Raw genomic sequence first — 8000 nt, forward strand, 5'->3', positions numbered from 1 at the left:
ATTTATTACACTGAAATTTAATTTTGTATTATGAATATCCAAATTTATTTTATAATAATTGAATTACATAAATTTTATACAGTATGCCAAACATATAAAAATATAATTAAATTTTATTTAGTATGTTTAAATAATAAACTAACTATCAATTGTGTAGATCTAAATAGAAATTTAAAATATAACTATTAATATATTTTCTATAATATTTGAATTATAGAACATTTTAAAAATAAAATAAAAATTTATTTTCTTTTAAATTTTAATTATTAATTATGTGTTGTCTTTTTTGAACTGCATTGATTATGTATTTCATATATATATATATATATATATTGAATTATATTTTTCTTTTAAAATAATTGTATTAAATTAATAAATATATTTTAAGTTGTAATATTTTTATTATTTGTTGTTTTCATAGTAAGTAATAATTAATATTTCAACTTTAAAATAATAATTAAATATAGTGAAATTAAAATTTAAAAGATCACTATTCATGTTTTTTTCTAAAATTAAAAATACAACAAAATAAAAAAAAATAAATTTAAAATAAATCGTTTATTAATTTTTAAAACGAAAACCAGAAATTAAAAATTAAAATCACCATTCGTATATTTCTAGAATCTATTTTTTCTCTAATCAAGATTTTGGTAAAATAGATTTTCTTTTCTTCAGGGAAATCAGATTTTAGTTCTTTTACCATTTTACACTTAAAAACCAAAATCTAGTTTTTATGGGTTTCTCAAGCAACCCACAACTACTTTTTTTTTCTTTTAACAAAGTAATAATTTTACATATATAAAACCACATCAACCATTTTATAAAACAAACACAAACTCACAAATAGTATAATCTTCTCTACATATCAAACTATTAGAGTTTTGTTTATCTAAATTAATTCCATACTATTTTAATCATCTTTTATACCATAAAATCTTATAGTAAAATAATTATTTTTTCAAATTAAAAATATTTTATATTAATCAACCTGGAATTTTTAATTTTGTATTCTAAAAATCCATCTATTAACTTTGTATTTATAATACTTGAATTAAATAAATTTAATACAAATTGCAAAAGTAATAAAAATATATTTAAATTTTATTTAGTCTTTCAAATAATAAGATAACTATTAATTGTGTACAATTTGATATGTCTAAAATCAAATAGTATTTTAAAATGTAAATATAAATATTTTTGTAATATTTGAATTCGGGAATATTTTTTAAAAAATATAATTATTTTTTAGATAATTTAAAAAACAAGAAATATATGTTATGTGGTGATATTTTATATTGTCTATCATTTCTATAATAAGTAAGATTTTTATTAATTTTAATCAATTTCAGTCACAAAAAAAATAATAAATAAAATATAGTTGAAAACTAAAAAATACTTCTCATGTTTTTCTAAAATCTAAAATTACAGAAAAAACAAATAAATTTAGGGAAATTGTCACAAATATCACATTCATAGTACCATTTTTCATGTTTACACTAATCACTTTTACCCTCACTTTTAATGAAAGGTAAAAGACACTTATACCCGGAGGATTAAATAATCTAGACTTAGAGTTTAGAGTTGAGGGGTGGGGTAAGGTTTTTGGAATGTGAAATTTAGGATTCTAATAAGTATATAAATAAATATTTAAAAAATATTAAAATAATTTAAAAATAATTTCAAACATTGCCAAAACGAAAATTTTATAAAAAAGTTCGAATTTGAAAAAAAAATCAAATTTGTTTTTTTATAAAAAGTTCGAATTTGAAAAAGTATAATTCAAAAACATAAATTTTATTTATTTATTTAAATAATGATTTATTATATATTTAAAGAATAATGGTATAAGAGTCATTTGCCACTTAATGAAGAAGATATTTTTGAAAATATCCTTTTAGCGGTGGTAAAGATGAAAAGTGGTACCATGAAAGTGGTAAACATGAAATTTTCCCTAAATTTTATTAAATATCTTATTAAATTTATTTTTAAAAAAATCTAAAAATAAAAGTATCATTCTTGTTTTTAAGAAAACTAAAAAACAAAATATCATTATTTTTAACTTGTATTTGCAGTTTTTGTTTTAAAATAATTTTATAAAATAAGATTATTTGTGTTTTGATAATAGTATTCTATAGATTTATGGGGAAATTTCATGTTTACCACTTTCATGGTACCATTATTCATTTTTCCCACCATTAAATGAACATTTTCAAAAATACATTTTTCATTAAGTGACAAAAGACTCTTATACATTTTTTCTCTATACATATAATAAATCAATATTTAAATAAATAATAATAATAGAATAAGTTTTTTTATGTTTTCGAATTATAGTTTTTCAAATTCAAACTTTTTTTATAATTAAAAAAAAAATCTTTCAAATTTTCTTTTTGACAATGTTTGAAACTCTTTTGAATTTTTTTTTATATTTATTTATATATTTATTAGAATCTTAAATTTCACATTCCAAAAAATTTAACCCACCCCTTAACTATAAACCCTAAGTCTAGATTAATTAATCCTAAGGGTATAAATGTCTTTTACCCTTTATTAAAAATGAAAGTAAAAGTGGTTAGTATAAACATGAAAAATGGTACTATTAATATAGTATTTGTGGCAATTTCTCTAGATTTTTGCAGAATAAACAATTTACTATTAATCATATTTTTCATTATTAATTTTAAAAGCAAAAACTAAAAACCAAAATCTAAAACAACATTCATGTTTTTCAAGAAACTAGAATCTACTACAAAATCAAAAACTAAAATTTAAAAACTAAAATTTAAAATCCAAAAACCAGAAACCAAAATCTAAATACTAGAAAAACGATCATCACCTGAATCAACGGTACAATACTACCAGAATCATCTTTCTTTCTTTTTTTTTTGAACTGTTGGGAGGTTTCCACTAATAACTAGTAGTGATCAATCTTTTTATTATTTCTTTCTCGCTACAATTTTTTGTTGTTGCTAAAAACAACTTGACAAAACACTAAGGCGTTTCTCCTTCTCCGGCGTCCAGCGAGTCTCGTCGCCGCCGGGAGAGGGTCGGTAGTGTAGTTCTTTAGGTGTTAGAGGTGTTTTGAGGATTTCCTTCGATAGTCTGGAAGATGTTGCGGTGTGTTTGATTTCTTCGCTGCCGCGGTGGTCCGCTTGATGGGCTTGACTAGATCTGTATCTCTTTATGGTGTGCAGTGCTGGTTGAAGGCTGCCTCTGATGTGGGTTGTTAATTCTTCCATCAGATTGGGTCAATCTGTTGTCAGATGAGTCATTTATGGTCTGCGTTCGGGTCCGTCGTGCTCATCTCTTCCTGGGTTTCCAGCTTCTCGAAGGTCTTCTGCTTTTTTCTTGTCAAGTTGATCCTTCTCAGGTATCACCTTCTCCGCTTCTCTTTGCTTAGCGGTTCCTTAGATGCGATTCATTCTGTCTTTGGATTGTGTGGCCTGCTGATGTTAAGAGTTTTCAAGGCTCCTAAGACAAATTATGTAGTATAAAAGATTGTCAAACCAATTCTAAGGGATTCAAAGCACCGAGAATGCAAGTACGTACTTAATCTAAGTGCAACCGATAATTTGGATGGTTTTAAACTACTACTAATAATAGAATGCAATAACAGAACAATAAAACAATAAAAGAAGTGACTTTCTTTGGTTATGATAAAAGAGAACTCATGGGTATAAGAATTAGACCTTGGGTGATCAAGTTTCGAACTAAGGGTGGCAAATGATCAATCAAACTATCAACCTTAAGCTTAGACACAATCTTAAATAAACTCTATGTCTAGATGAATGTTCATTTACTAACATATTTCAAACATCAAATATCTTTGGTTGAATAATATGAAAGCAATCATTACTAACAAGTCTATTGGCTATCTTAATACCTTTAACAACAAATGTCTTTGGTCAAGTATGTTAAAAGCTTAGGAGAGTTGTCTCAAGCATTTCATCAAACACCTTGTGGGTGGAAAATGCCTAAAGATCAACTTTTGAGAGGCCAACTCAGAAGATGCATTATGAATACTCTACTAGCAAGGAATAGGGAGGATCTACACTATAACGTCCTAGATCTAGCCTAATCATCCTTAATCTCCATAACCCATGAATTCAAGAGTGGATTACTCACTACTCTTCATGATTCCTCTTAAACCCATATTGGATTTCAGATTAATCATGTAGAGAAATACAGATAATAGATTAGAAATCAACAGGATAACATATGATCAAATGAATCAAAGAGATGAACTTTTCAAGAGGTTTTTGGTGGTTTTCTCAAAGATAAAAGATGATCTGCCTCCTCCGCTTACAAAAGGTACTTAAACTTAGGTTTAGAAAGTGTAAAACGTCAAGACAAATGACCAAAAGGTCCCTGGAAAATCATAAGTTTCGACTGAGTAAATGACGCGCAGAGACTTCGTGGTGTCGCTCCGGGAAGTCGCTCTGGCTTGGGAGCGACCTCAGGTGGTCGCTCTGAGAGGTCGCTCCAGGCCTATTTTTTTTGCCTCCAAAGTGATGAAAAGGCGAGTGACGTAGGTGGGTCACTCTGGAGGTCGCTCTGGGTTGGGAGCTACCTTATGGTGTCGCTCTGGAAGGTCACTCTGCGATGCTCGACCAGGATGAATATGCTTCTAGTAAATTGATCATAACTCCTTCATTACATCTCCAAATGAATTGAAACCACTTCCACTAGAAAGCTAACTCAATTTGCTGTGTTTCCACAAAATCTTAGCAACAGAAGATTTCTCTAAGGCCTCCATCCATGCTCATCTTTCACCCCTTTTTGGATCACAATGCTCCCAAACATCTCAAATCACTCCATGGCACACTCCAACACCTAATAAGGACAATGAATGCAATATGGACTCTAAAGATGCCTAATTCTTAATCCATATGATCAAAATGTACAAGAATTAATGGCTATCATGTAATTATACAAGATATCACCTGCTTGTTCGTATTTCTTTAAATCGCTGGTGGTTGCCATTCTGATTTGCCTTCGTGAGAAACAAGTATTTTCTCAAGGCTTCACCCAATGATTTAAGTTGTGTATCCCCGCCGTTTCTTTCATTATCCAGTCTCCACTCCGTCAGTTTAGGAGTCTTGCTCTTCTCACGGTGGTCTCGTGTCTCCGGTATCCTGTTGCTCCAACTGTCTTCGATGGACTCCTTCTTAGTGGTGAAGAGGTTTATGCGATGAGGCTCTATTCCTTTAGTTTGGATCCGGTTCAAGCAAGTGACTCTTGTCATCTCCAGGAGATTTAATGTTCTTGTTATGGTTTCAGTTAAGCGGCGGCCTGGTTTGGGTTTGGATGGGTTAGCCCTTCTATGTTCTCGGTCTTTTGTCCTTGATACTTGCTTCCGGCTTCGTTTGGCTTTTTCAGAAAGGGCCTTAAGGTTACTTGCTCTACTAGTTATGTGTGATGCTACTTCGTATGTGGGTTTGGTTCCGTCAAAACTCCGAGTGGGCTTCGCATTCCGCGGCCCATCTCGCCAGAAACCTGCAAAGAAGAAAACAAGCCCAAGTCTAAGTCCAATCCATTTGCTATGCAAAATGAAACGCAGCGTTTCAGAGGGAAAAGCAAGTGGACGAGTTTGTTATAACAAACTCATGAGCTGGCATCGTCACTATCACGAAGAGAGAGAGACAAACAGATCAAGTTGCAGAAAATAGAGAGAAAGAGCAGAGACTCAGCTCAAGGTTGCGAGGGTGAGCATCGACGGAATCACGAAAGCGGTACACGGTTGCGATACCATTCCGGCGGTGATTTTCCGATCTCACAGAGGAAGCAACAAGTGAGCTTTACTTTTCTCAATCGTGAAATCTGTTGTATAGATCCTTCATTACTTGTGATCTTGTAAGCTTGATCGGTGATTGATAGTGAAGGTCAGTTGAGGGATGTCGTTCCCTCTCCGGTGAGTAGGTCATCGAACACTGGGTGAACAAATCGATCGCGCTGTTCTTCATTCTCTGTTCTTTGATCTAAAACCTGAAACAAATTCAAATAAACACCATTAATCACTCAAGTCAATCAACCTAAGACCTAAAGAAATCGATCTAAAACTCTACATCGTAGAAGTGTGATTCTGATGAAGGATTTATTGTGTGATGTTTATGGTTTAGCTTGTGTCTTAACGTTTCCGAAAGCGTCGGCTTGTGGCTCCGGCATAGTCTCTCCTAAAAGGCGTTGTGTAGCTTTAGTTTTTGATCAATCTATCCTGGTATAGGATGTGATGATTGTGTATTAAACTCTTGATCCTTGTTAAATTTCAATCCAAAAGATGACCAAAAAAAAAAAGAAATCAGATGAAACAAAGCCTTCAATCAAAAAAGAAAAGAAAAAAGAAAAATCAGATGGAGCACTGTATCATATATTCGGAATCTCCAACGTTCACATGCGCTTTGCCAAAGAGACCGACCGATAAGACAACCGTTCTATTAGAGTTTTCCTACTCCAAGTGAAGTTTCCGATTTACTAAACCAAAAATAACTATACATAATTTCACTAAAGAATAGATCAAATATATTAGAGTGTAGTGTGTTGTACTTTAATCAGTACTGGCTTAGGACATTTACATCTTCACTCCATATTTTATTTTAAATTGGAATGGAAAATAGAATAAATGAAAAAAATAAAATAAAAATTATTTAATTTATAAAATAATATTTTTTAGTTTTTGTTCATTATTTCATTTTTCACTCAATTTTAGAGCAAAATGCAGAGTGGAAATGAAGATACTCGTGGAGTCAGTGCACAAAATGCATTGCACTGGGTCTTGGTTTTTAAAAGAAAAAGTCTTAAAGAAATTAAGGTTCTCTTTTGTTAGAATGTATAAATATTAGGGGTTTAGTGGTAAAAGTTACAATCTTATATATTAAAACAGAAGTCACAACCTTGAATCATGTGTGATTTTCTTAAAAATAGACCTAATGGACATATTCATATAAAGTCATATTACATTTAATCTCTAATCTTGTTATTTAAATTTTGGGTCTACCAAAAATTTTTATTGGGCTATCAATAATTAGATTTAAACAATAGATGATCCATTAGATTTATAGATAATATAAATTAAATAGATATAATTTAATGTTGTAATACGATATCAACATATGTTAATTATTTAAATATTTATCGATGATAACTTTTAAAATTATAATGATTTTTTTTTAAATAACAAAAATCATATTATCTAACAATGATTAATCTTTACTACCTTAAACCAATGAAAACAAATTTTAAACTATATAGTTTATTTTTAAAATTAAACAAAAACTAAATGTTTAATTATTTACTCGATAATATAAATCTATGAAGCGAAAAGTTTATTTTTTAAAAAAAATTATAAATTTGTGAAATGTTACAATATCTTTGGATTTGACAGTAAAATAATATTTTACTAATCTTTATATATATAGTTACGATTTTAATAATGAAATAATAATCCGAAAATATATATATAGAAGAAGATACAAATACATATGAAAGTTTGAAACAATCTATTCAATGAAAAAAATATATAGTAAACTTATTAGTATGTTTTAAAAATTGATAGACACATATATATTATAATATCTACCAATTTAGAATTGAAAACAAAATATTTATATAAAAATAAATGAAAACAAAAATCTGCGCGGTTGCGCTGACCGAGATCTAATGATATACTTAAAATTGTTAGAAAAATTCAACTCAGCACAGGGTCCACTTAATATTTAAGCCGGGTCTGACTTTAATGTTCTCTATGGGTAAGGTTCATTTATGGGCAAATATATAGCTGTATTAATCAACTTTGATTAAAGTTGATTTGGTGGTTTTCGAGTTTAATGTTTTTAATTTATCTGTTCACAAAACTTAATGCAGGGCAACGGTGGATGACAAAAGGATTGTAAAGGAAAACTTATGCATACAAATGTCCACCTAGTTTGATAGTTAAAATTAAAAGCACATTAAATTCGGTAGGCTGGTAAAGTTATGTGTTGCTTAGTGGGAATAGAAGCTAA

This window comes from Brassica napus, chromosome C1, assembly GCF_020379485.1.
Source record: "Brassica napus cultivar Da-Ae chromosome C1, Da-Ae, whole genome shotgun sequence".
In the NCBI taxonomy this organism is placed as follows: Eukaryota; Viridiplantae; Streptophyta; class Magnoliopsida; order Brassicales; family Brassicaceae; genus Brassica; species Brassica napus.